The following is a 12,311-nucleotide window of genomic DNA, read 5'->3' on the forward strand; positions in this document are numbered from 1 at the left end:
AATCCTGAATAGAAAAACTTGGGACGTGGCTCAATGTAAAGAACTCTCCATGGGGAATAAAATATGTTAATGATGACGTCATCAGTCACGTGGTTCGGCCGCCATATTTGTCCTAAATGGCCAATAAAAAAGTACATTCCGGCAAGTCCTCGGTCTCTGACCGATTTTTCATTACTTGCCGGAAAAGATTCCGGCAAGTATGTTGATCTGTTCGTTTGTTTGTCTGTCTGTCTGTCTGTCTGTTTGTCTGTCTGTTTGCAGCACTGCGTCTACACCGTTGCACGTAGAATCGCCAAACTTTGCACACATATTGGTCTTGCCCTGGAATAGACTGTGCCCAATTGATGACGTCATCGGTGACGTGGTTCGGCCGCCATCTTGGAAAAACCGAAAAACTTTGCACCTCTATATCTCCGAAAGTGCTGAACAGAAAAAATTGAGACATGGCTCATTGTCAAGAACTCTCCATGTGGAATAAAATATGTTAATGATGACGTCATCGGTCACGTGGTTCGGTCGCCATCTTGGAAAAACGGCAAAACATTGCGCCACTATATCTCCAAAAGTGCTGAACAGAAAAAATTGAGACATGGCTCATTGTAAAGAACTATCCATGGGGAATAAAATATGTTAATGATGACGTCATATGTCACGTGGTCGGCCGCCATCTTGGAAAAACGGCAAAACTTTGCACCACTATATCTCCAAAAGTGCTGAACAGAAAAAATTGAGACATGGCTCATTGTAAAGAACTCTCCATGGGGAATAAAATATGTTAATGATGAGGTCATATGTCACGTGGACGGCCGCCATCTTGGAAAAACGGCAAAACTTTGCACCACTATATCTACAAAAGTGCTGAACAGAAAAAATTGAGACATGGCTCATTGTAAAGAACTCTCGATGGGGAATAAAATATGTTAATGATGACGTCATTGGTCACGTGGTTCGGCCGCCATCTTGGAAAAACCGGAAAACTTTCTATACGTAGAATCTTTCCATACGTAGAATAGCCAACTTTGCACACGTATTTGTCTTGCCCTCTAATATACTGTGCCCAAATGATGACGTCATCGGTCACATGGTTCGGCCGCCATCTTGGAAAAACTTGGCAGCTCTTTATCTCCGAAAGTACTGAACAGAAAAAATTGAGACATGGCTCATTGTAAAGAACTCTCCATGGGGAATAAAATGTATAAATGATGACGTATTCAGTCACGTGGTTCGGCCGCCATCTTGGAAAAACAGAAAAATTTGCACCTCCATATCTCTGAAAGTACTGAATAGAAAAAATTGAGACATGGCTCATTGTAAAGAACTCTGCATGGGGAATAAAATGTTAATGATGACGTCATCAGTCACGTGGTTCGGTCGCCATCTTGGAAAAACCGAAAAACTTCGCAGTTCCATATCTCCAAAAGTGCTGAACAGAAAAAATTGAGACATGGCTCATTGTAAAGAACTATCCATGGGGAATAAATGATGTTAAGGATGACATCATCGGTCACGTGGTTCGGCCGCCATCTTGGAAAAACCGAAAATCTTTGCACCTCCATATCTCCGAAAGTGCTGAATATAAAAAATTGACATGGCTCATTGTAAAGAACTCTACATGGGGAATAAAATATGTTAATGATGACGTCATCGGTCACGTGGTCGGCCGCCATCTTGGAAAAACGGCAAAACTTTGCACCACTATATCTCCAAAAGTGCTGAACAGAAGAAATTGAGAAATGGCTCATTGTAAAGAACTCTCCATGGGGAATAAAATATGTTAATGATGACGTCATATGTCACGTGGTCGGCCGCCATCTTGGAAAAACGGCAAAACTTTGCACCACTATATCTCCAAAAGTGCTGAACAGAAGAAATTGAGAAATGGCTCATTGTAAAGAACTCTCCATGGGGAATAAACTATGTTAATGATGACGTCATCTGTCACGTGGTCGGCCGCCATCTTGGAAAAACGGCAAAACTGTGCACCACTATATCTCCAAATGTGCTGAACAGATAAAAATTGAGACATGGCTCATTGTAAAGAACTCTCAATGGGGAATAAAATATGTTAATGATGACGTCATATGTCACGTGGTTCGGCCGCCATCTTGGAAAAACCGAAAAATTTTGCACCTCCATATCTCTGAAAGTGCTGAATAGGAAAAATTGAGACATGGCTCGTTGTAAAGAACTCTCCATGGCGAATAAAATATGTTAATGATGACATCATAGGTCACGTGGTTCGGCCGCCATCTTGGAAAAACCGAAAAACGTAGCACCTCCATATCTCCAAAAGTGCTGAATAGAAAAAGTTGAGACATGGCTCTTTGTAAAGAACTCTCCATGGGGAATAATATATGTTAATGATGACGTCATCTATCACGTGGTTCGGCCGCCATATTTGTCCTAAATGGCCGATAAAAAAGTACATTCCGGCAAGTCCTCGGTCTCTGACCGATTTTTCATTACTTGCCGGAAAAGATTCCGGCAAGTATGTTGATCTGTTCGTTTGTTTGTTACTTGCCGGAAAAGATTCCGGCAAGTATGTTGATCTGTTCGTTTGTTACTTGCCGGAAAAATTTTCCGGCAAGTATATTGATCTGTTCGTTTGTTACTTGCCGGAAAAGATTCCGGCAAGTATGTTGATCTGTTCGTTTGTTACTTGCCGGAAAAATTTTCCGGCAAGTATGTTGATCTGTTCGTTTGTTTGTCTGTTTGTCTGTTGTCTGTCTGTTTGTCTGTTTGCAGCACTGCGTCTACACCGTTGCACGGAGAATCGCCAAACTTTGCACACATAATGGTCTTGCCCTCTAATATACTGTGCCTCAATGATGACGTCATCGGTGACGTGGTTCGGCCGCCATCTTGGAAAAACCGAATAAATTTGCACCTCTATATCTCCGAAAGTACTGAACAGAAAAAATTGAGACATGGCTCATTGTAAAGAACTCTCCATGGGGAATAAAATATGTAAATGATGACGTCATCAGTCACGTGGTTCGGTCGCCATCTTGGAAAAACGGCAAAACGTTGCGCCACTATATCTCCAAAAGTGCTGAACAGAAAAAATTGAGACATGGCTCATTGGAAAGAACTCTCCATGGGGAATAAAATATGTAAATGATGACGTCATCAGTCACGTGGTTCGGTTGCCATCTTGGAAAAACGGCAAAACGTTGCGCCACTATATCTCCAAAAGTGCTGAACAGAAAAAATTGAGACATGGCTCATTGGAAAGAAATGTCCATGGGGAATAAAATATGTTAATGATGACGTCATAGGTCACGTGGTTCGGCCGCCATCTTGGAAAAACCGAAAAAATTCGCATCTCCAAAAGTGCTGAATAGAAAAAATTGAGACATGGCTCATTGGAAAGAAATGTCCATGGGGAATAAAATATGTTAATGATGACGTCATCGGTCACGTGGTTCGGCCGCCATATTTGTCCTAAATCCCCAATGAAAAAGTAAATTCCGGCAAGTCCTCGGTCTCTGACCGATTTTTCATTACTTGCCGGAAAAAATTTTCCGGCAAGTATGTTGATCTGTTCGTTTGTCTGTCTGTTTGTCTGTCTGTCTGTCTGTCTGTCTGTCTGTCTGTCTGTTTGCAGCACTGCGTCTACACCGTTGCACGTAGAATCGCCAAACTTTGCACACATATTGGTCTTGCCCTGGAATAGACTGTGCCCAATTGATGACGTCATCGGTGACGTGGTTCGGCCGCCATCTTGGAAAAACCGAAAAACTTTGCACTTCTATATCTCCGAAAGTACTGAACAGAAAAAAATGAGACATGGCTCATTGTAAAGAACTCTAGATGGGGAATAAAATATGTTAATGATGACGTCATTGGTCACGTGGTTCGGCCGCCATCTTGGAAAAACCGGAAAACTTTCTATATGTAGAATCTTTCTATACGTAGAATAGCCAAACTTTGCACACTTATTTGTCTTGCCCTCTAATATACTGTGCCCAAATGATGACGTCATCGGTCACGTGGTTCGGCCGCCATCTTGGAAAAAATTTGCACCTCCATATCTCCGAAAGTGCTGAATAGAAAAAATTGAGACATGGCTCATTGTAAAGAACTGTGCATGGGGAATAAAATATGTTAATGATGACGTCATCAGTCACGTGGTTCGGCGGCCATCTTGGAAAAACCGAAAAATTTTTGCACCTCTATATCTCCGAAAGTACTGAACAGAAAAAATTGCGGCATGGCTCATTGTAAAGAACTCTCCATGGGGAATAAAATATGTAAATGATGACGTCATCAGTCACGTGGTTCGGTCGCCATCTTGGAAAAACGGCAAAACGTTGCGCCACTATATCTCCAAAAGTGCTGAACAGAAAAAATTGAGACATGGCTCATTGTAAAGAACTCTCCATGGGGAATAAAATATGTTAATGATGACGTCATATGTCACGTGGTCGGCCGCCATCTTGGAAAAACGGCAAAACTTTGCACCACTATATCTCCAAAAGTGCTGAACAGAAAAAATTGAGACATGGCTCATTGTAAAGAACTCTCCATGGGGAATAAAATATGTTAATGACGACGTCATCAGTCACGTTGTCGGCCGCCATCTTGGGAAAACGGCAAAACTTTGCACCACAAAATCTCCAAAAGAGCTGAACAGAAAAAATTGAGACATGGCTCATTGTAAAGAACTCTCCATGGGGAATAAAATATGTTAATGATGATGTCATATGTCACGTGGTCGGCCGCCATCTTGGAAAAACGGCAAAACTTTGCACCACTATATCTCCAAAAGTGCTGAACAGAAAAAATTGAGACATGGCTCATTGTAAAGAACTCTCCATGGGGAATAAAATTTGTTAATGATGCCGTCATATGTCACGTGGTCGGCCGCCATCTTGGAAAAACGGCAAAACTTTGCACCACTATATCTCCAAAAGTGCTGAACAGAAAAAATTGAGACATGGCTCATTGTAAAGAACTCTCCATAGGGAATAAAATATGTTGATGATGACGTCATCAGTCACGTGGTTCGGTCGCCATATTTGTCCTAAATGGCCGATAAAAAAGTAAATTCCGGCAAGTCCTCGGTCTCTGACCGATTTTTCATTACTTGCCGGAAAAGATTCCGGCAAGTATGTTGATCTGTTCGTTTGTTACTTGCCGGAAAAGATTCCGGCAAGTATGTTGATCTGTTCGTTTGTTTGTCTGTTTGTCTGTCTGTCTGTCTGTTTGTCTGGCTGTTTGCAGCACTGCGTCTACACCGTTGCACGGAGAATCGCCAGACTTTGCACACATATTGGTCTTGCCCTGGAATAGACTGTGCCCAATTGATGACGTCATCGGTGACGTGGTTCGGCCGCCATCTTGGAAAAACCGAAAAACTTTGCACTTCTACATCTCCGAAAGTACTGAACAGAAAAAATTGAGACATGGCTCATTGTAAAGAACTCTCCATGGGGAATAAAATATGTTAATGATGACATCATCAGTCACGTGGTCGGCCGCCATCTTGGAAAAACGGCAAAACTTTGCACCACGAAATCTCCAAAAGTGCTGAACAGAAAAAATTGAGACATGGCTCATTGTAAAGAACTCTCCATGCGGAATAAAATATGTTAATGATGATGTCATATGTCACGTGGTCGGCCGCCATCTTGGAAAAACGGCAAAACTTTGCACCGCTATATCTCCAAAAGTGCTGAACAGAAAAAATTGAGACATGGCTCATTGTGAAGAACTCTCCATGGGGAATAAAATATGTTGATGATGACGTCATCGGTCACGTGGTTTGGCCGACATCTTGGAAAAACGGCAAAACTTTGCACCTCCATATCTCTGAAAGTACTGAATAGAAAAAATTGAGACATGGCCCATTGTAAAGAACTCTCCATGTGGAATAAAAAATGTTAATGATGACGTCATCGGTCACGTGGTTCGGCCGCCATCTTCGAAAAGCTTTGCACCTCTATATCTCCGAAAGTGCTGAACAGAAAAAATTGAGACATGGCTCATTGGAAAGAAATGTCCATGGGAAATAAAATATGTTAATGATGACGTCATAGGTCACGTGGTTCGGCCGCCATCTTGGAAAAACCGAAAAAATTCGCATCTCCAAAAGTGCTGAATAGAAAAAATTGAGACATGGCTCATTGGAAAGAAATGTCCATGGGGAATAAAATATGTTAATGATGACGTCATCGGTCACGTGGTTCGGCCGCCATATTTGTCCTAAATCCCCAATGAAAAAGTAAATTCCGGCAAGTCCTCGGTCTCTGACCGATTTTTCATTTGTTTGTCTGTCTGTTTGTCTGTCTGTCTGTCTGTCTGTTTGCAGCACTGCGTCTACACCGTTGCACGTAGAATCGCCAAACTTTGCACACATATTGGTCTTGCCCTGGAATAGACTGTGCCCAAATGATGACGTCATCGGTGACGTGGTTCGGCCGCCATCTTGGAAAAACCGAAAAACTTTGCACCTCTATATCTCCGAAAGTACTGAACAGAAAAAATTGAGACATGGCTCATTGTAAAGAACTCTCCATGGGGAATAAAATATGTAAATGATGACGTCATCAGTCACGTGGCTCGGCCGACATCTTGGAAAAACGGCAAAACGTTGCGCCACTATATCTCCAAAAGTGCTGAACAGAAAAAATTGAGACATGGCTCATTGTAAAGAACTCTCCATGGGGAATAAAATATGTTAATGATGACGTCATATGTCACGTGGTCGGCCGCCATCTTGGAAAAACGGCAAAACTTTGCACCACTATCTCCAAAAGTGCTGAACAGAAAAAATTGAGACATGGCTCATTGTAAAGAACTCTCCATGGGGAATAAAATATGTTAATGATGACGTCATCAGTCACGTGGTCGGCCGCCATCTTGGAAAAACGGCAAAACTTTGCACCACAAAATCTCCAAAAGTGCTGAACAGAAAAAATTGAGACATGGCTCATTGTAAAGAACTCTCCATGGGGAATAAAATATGTTAATGATGATGTCATATGTCACGTGGTCGGCCGCCATCTTGGAAAAACGGCAAAACTTTGCACCACTATATCTCCAAAAGTGCTGAACAGCAAAAATTGAGACATGGCTCATTGTAAAGAACTCTCCATGCGGAATTAAAACATATTAATGATGATGTCATCAGTCACGTGGTTCGGCCGCCATGTTGGAAAAACCGAAAAACTTTGCACCTCATATCTCCAAAAGTGCTGAATAGAAAAAATTGAGACATGGCTCATTGTAAAGAACTCCACATGGGGAATAAAATATGTTAATGATGATGTCATATGTCACGTGGTCGGCCGCCATCTTGGAAAAACGGCAAAACTTTGCACCACTATATCTCCAAAAGTGCTGAACAGAAAAAATTGAGACATGGCTCATTGTAAAGAACTCTCCATGCGGAATTAAAACATATTAATGATGATGTCATCAGTCACGTGGTTCGGCCGCCATGTTGGAAAAACCGAAAAACTTTGCACCTCATATCTCCAAAAGTGCTGAATAGAAAAAATTGAGACATGGCTCATTGTAAAGAACTCTCCATGGGGAATAAAATATGTTAATGATGACGTCATCGGTCACGTGGTTCGGCCGCCATATTTGTCCTAAATGGCCGATAAAAAAGTACATTCCGGCAAGTCCTCGGTCTCTGACCGATTTTTCATCTGTTTGTTACTTGCCGGAAAAATTTTTCCGGCAAGTATGTTGATCTGTTCGTTTGTCTGTCTGTTTGTCTGTCTGTCTGTCTGTCTGTCTGTCTGTCTGTCTGTTTGCAGCACTGCGTCTACACCGTTGCACGGCGAATCGCCAAACTTTGCACACATATTGGTCTTGCCCTGGAATAGACTGTGCCCAATTGATGACGTCATCGGTGACGTGGTTCGGCCGCCATCTTGGAAAAACTGAAAAACCTTGCACCTCTATATCTCCGAAAGTACTGAACAGAAAAAATTGAGACATGGCTCATTGTAAAGAACTCTCCATGGGGAATAAAATATGTAAATGATGACGTCATCAGTCACGTGGTTCGGTCGCCATCTTGGAAAAACGGCAAAACGTTGCGCCACTATATCTCCAAAAGTGCTGAACAGAAAAAATTGAGACATGGCTCATTGTAAAGAACTCTCCATGGGGAATAAAATATGTTAATGATGACGTCATATGTCACGTGGTCGGCCGCCATCTTGGAAAAACGGCAAAACTTTGCACCACTATATCTCCAAAAGTGCTGAACAGAAAAAATTGAGACATGGCTCATTGTAAAGAACTCTCCATGGGGAATAAAATATGTTAATGATGACGTCATCAGTCGCGTGGTCGGCCGCCATCTTGGAAAAACCGAAAAACCTAGCACCTCCATATCTCCGAAAGTGCTGAATAGAAAAAATTGAGACATGGCTCATTGTCAAGAACTCTCCATGTGGAATAAAATATGTTAATGATGACGTCATCGGTCACGTGGTGCGGCCGCCATCTTGGAAAAACGGGAAAAAAATTCACCTCCATATCTCCGAAAGTGCTGAATAGAAAAAATTGAGACATGGCTCATTGGAAAGAACTCTCCAGGGGGAATAAAATAAGTTAATGATGACGTCATCGGTCACGTGGTTCGGCCGCCATCTTGGAAAATCCGAAAAACGTTGCACCTCTATCTCCAAAAGTGCTGAACAGAAAAATTGAGACATGGCTCATTGGAAAGAACTCTCCAGGGGGAATAAAATATGTTAATGATGTCGTCATCGGTCACGTGGTTCGGCCGCCATCTTGGAAAATCCGAAAAACGTTGCACCTCTATCTCCAAAAGTGCTGAACAGAAAAAATTGAGACATGGCTCATTGTAAAGAACTCTCCGTGGGGAATAAAATATGTTAATGATGATGTCATCGGTCAGGTGGTTCAGCCGCCATATTTGTCCTAAATGGCCGATAAAAAAGTAAATTCCGGCAAGTCCTCGGTCTCTGACCGATTTTTCATCTGTCTGTCTGTCTGTCTGTTTGTCTGTCTGTCTGTTTGCAGCACTGCGTCTACACCGTTGCACGTAGAATCGCCAAACTTTGCACACATATTGGTCTTGCCCTGGAATAGACTGTGCCCAATTGATGACGTCATCGGTGACGTGGTTCGGCCGCCATCTTGGAAAAACTGAAAAACTTTGCACCTCTATATCTCCGAAAGTACTGTACAGAAAAAATTGAGACATGGCTCAATGAAAAGAACTCTCCATGGGGAATAAAATATGTTAATGATGACGTCATATGTCACGTGGTCGGCCGCCATCTTGGAAAAACGGCAAAACTTTGCACAACTATATCTCCAAAAGTGCTGAACAGAAAAAATTGAGACATGGCTCATTGTAAAGCACTCTCCATGGGGAATAAAATATGTTAATGATGACGTCAGTCACGTGGTCGGCCGCCATCTTGGAAAAACCGAAAAACTTAGCACCTCCATATCTCCAAAAGTGCTGAACAGAAAAAATTGAGACATGACTCGTTGTAAAGAACTCCCCATGGGGAATAAAATATGTTAATGATGACGTCATCAGTCACGTGGTCGGCTGCCATCTTGGAAAAACGTCAAAACTTTGCACCACTAAATCTCCAAAAGTGCTGAACAGAAAAAATTGAGACATGGCTCAATGTAAAGAACTCTCCATGGGGAATAAAATATGTTAATGATGATGTCATATGTCACGTGGTCGGCCGCCATCTTGGAAAAACGGCAAAAATTTGCACCACTATATCTCCAAAAGTGCTGAACAGAAAATATTGAGACATGGCTCATTGTAAAGAACTCTCCATGGGGAATAAAATATGTTAATGATGACGTCATCAGTCAAGTGGTCGGCCGCCATCTTGGAAAAACGGCAAAACTTTGCACCACTATATCTCCAAAAGTGCTGAATAGAAAAAATTGAGACATGGCTCATTGCAAAGAACTCTCCATGGGGAATAAAATATGTTAATGATGACGTCATCGGTCACGTGGTTCGGCCGCCATCTTGGAAAAAACGAAAAACTTTGCACCTCCATATCCCCGAAAGTGCTGAATAGAAAAAATTGAGACATGGCTCATTGTAAAGAACTCTCCATGGGGAATCAAATATGTTCATCATGGTCACGTGGTTCGGCTGCCATATTTGTCCTAAATGGCCAATAAAAAAGTACATTCCGGCAAGTCCTCGGTCTCTGACCGATTTTTCATCTGTCTGTTTGTCTGTTTGTCTGTTTGTCTGTTTGCACCACTGTGTCTACACCGTTGCACGGAGAATCGCCAAACTTTGCACACATATTGGTCTTGCCCTGGAATAGACTGTGCCCCATTGATGACGTCATCGGTGACGTGGTTCGGCCGCCATCTTGGAAAAACCGAAAAACTTTGCACCTCTATATCTCCGAAAGTGCTGTACAGAAAAAATTGAGACATGGCTCATTGTAAAGAACTCTCCATGGGGAATAAAATATGTTAATGATGACGTCATATGTCACGTGGTCGGCCGCCATCTTGGAAAAACGGCAAAAATTTGCACCACTATATCTCCAAAAGTGCTGAACAGAAAAAATTGAGACATGGCTCATTGTAAAGAACTCTCCATGGGGAATAAAATATGTTAATGATGACGTCGTCAGTCACGTGGTCGGCCGCCATCTTGGAAAAACCGATAAATTTAGCACCTCCATATCTCCGAAAGTGCTGAATAGAAAAAATTGAGACATGGCTCATTGTAAAGAACTGTGCATGGGGAATAAAATATGTTAATGATGACGTCATCAGTCACGTGGTTCGGCGGCCATCTTGGAAAAACCGAAAAAATTTTGCACCTCTATATCTCCGAAAGTACTGAACAGAAAAAATTGCGGCATGGCTCATTGTAAAGAACTCTCCATGGGGAATAAAATATGTAAATGATGACGTCATCAGTCACGTGGTTCGGTCGCCATCTTGGAAAAACGGCAAAACGTTGCGCCACTATATCTCCAAAAGTGCTGAACAGAAAAAATTGAGACATGGCTCATTGTAAAGAACTCTCCATGGGGAATAAAATATGTTAATGATGACGTCATATGTCACGTGGTCGGCCGCCATCTTGGAAAAACGGCAAAACTTTGCACCACTATATCTCCAAAAGTGCTGAACAGAAAAAATTGAGACATGGCTCATTGTAAAGAACTCTCCATGGGGAATAAAATATGTTAATGACGACGTCATCAGTCACGTTGTCGGCCGCCATCTTGGGAAAACGGCAAAACTTTGCACCACAAAATCTCCAAAAGAGCTGAACAGAAAAAATTGAGACATGGCTCATTGTAAAGAACTCTCCATGGGGAATAAAATATGTTAATGATGATGTCATATGTCACGTGGTCGGCCGCCATCTTGGAAAAACGGCAAAACTTTGCACCACTATATCTCCAAAAGTGCTGAACAGAAAAAATTGAGACATGGCTCATTGTAAAGAACTCTCCATGGGGAATAAAATTTGTTAATGATGCCGTCATATGTCACGTGGTCGGCCGCCATCTTGGAAAAACGGCAAAACTTTGCACCACTATATCTCCAAAAGTGCTGAACAGAAAAAATTGAGACATGGCTCATTGTAAAGAACTCTCCATAGGGAATAAAATATGTTGATGATGACGTCATCAGTCACGTGGTTCGGTCGCCATATTTGTCCTAAATGGCCGATAAAAAAGTAAATTCCGGCAAGTCCTCGGTCTCTGACCGATTTTTCATTACTTGCCGGAAAAGATTCCGGCAAGTATGTTGATCTGTTCGTTTGTTACTTGCCGGAAAAGATTCCGGCAAGTATGTTGATCTGTTCGTTTGTTTGTCTGTTTGTCTGTCTGTCTGTCTGTTTGTCTGGCTGTTTGCAGCACTGCGTCTACACCGTTGCACGGAGAATCGCCAGACTTTGCACACATATTGGTCTTGCCCTGGAATAGACTGTGCCCAATTGATGACGTCATCGGTGACGTGGTTCGGCCGCCATCTTGGAAAAACCGAAAAACTTTGCACTTCTACATCTCCGAAAGTACTGAACAGAAAAAATTGAGACATGGCTCATTGTAAAGAACTCTCCATGGGGAATAAAATATGTTAATGATGACATCATCAGTCACGTGGTCGGCCGCCATCTTGGAAAAACGGCAAAACTTTGCACCACGAAATCTCCAAAAGTGCTGAACAGAAAAAATTGAGACATGGCTCATTGTAAAGAACTCTCCATGCGGAATAAAATATGTTAATGATGATGTCATATGTCACGTGGTCGGCCGCCATCTTGGAAAAACGGCAAAACTTTGCACCGCTATATCTCC

The sequence above is a fragment of the Myxine glutinosa genome, chromosome 13 (assembly GCF_964187855.1).
Source record: "Myxine glutinosa chromosome 13, kmMyxGlut1.1, whole genome shotgun sequence".
Taxonomy (NCBI): domain Eukaryota; kingdom Metazoa; phylum Chordata; class Myxini; order Myxiniformes; family Myxinidae; genus Myxine; species Myxine glutinosa.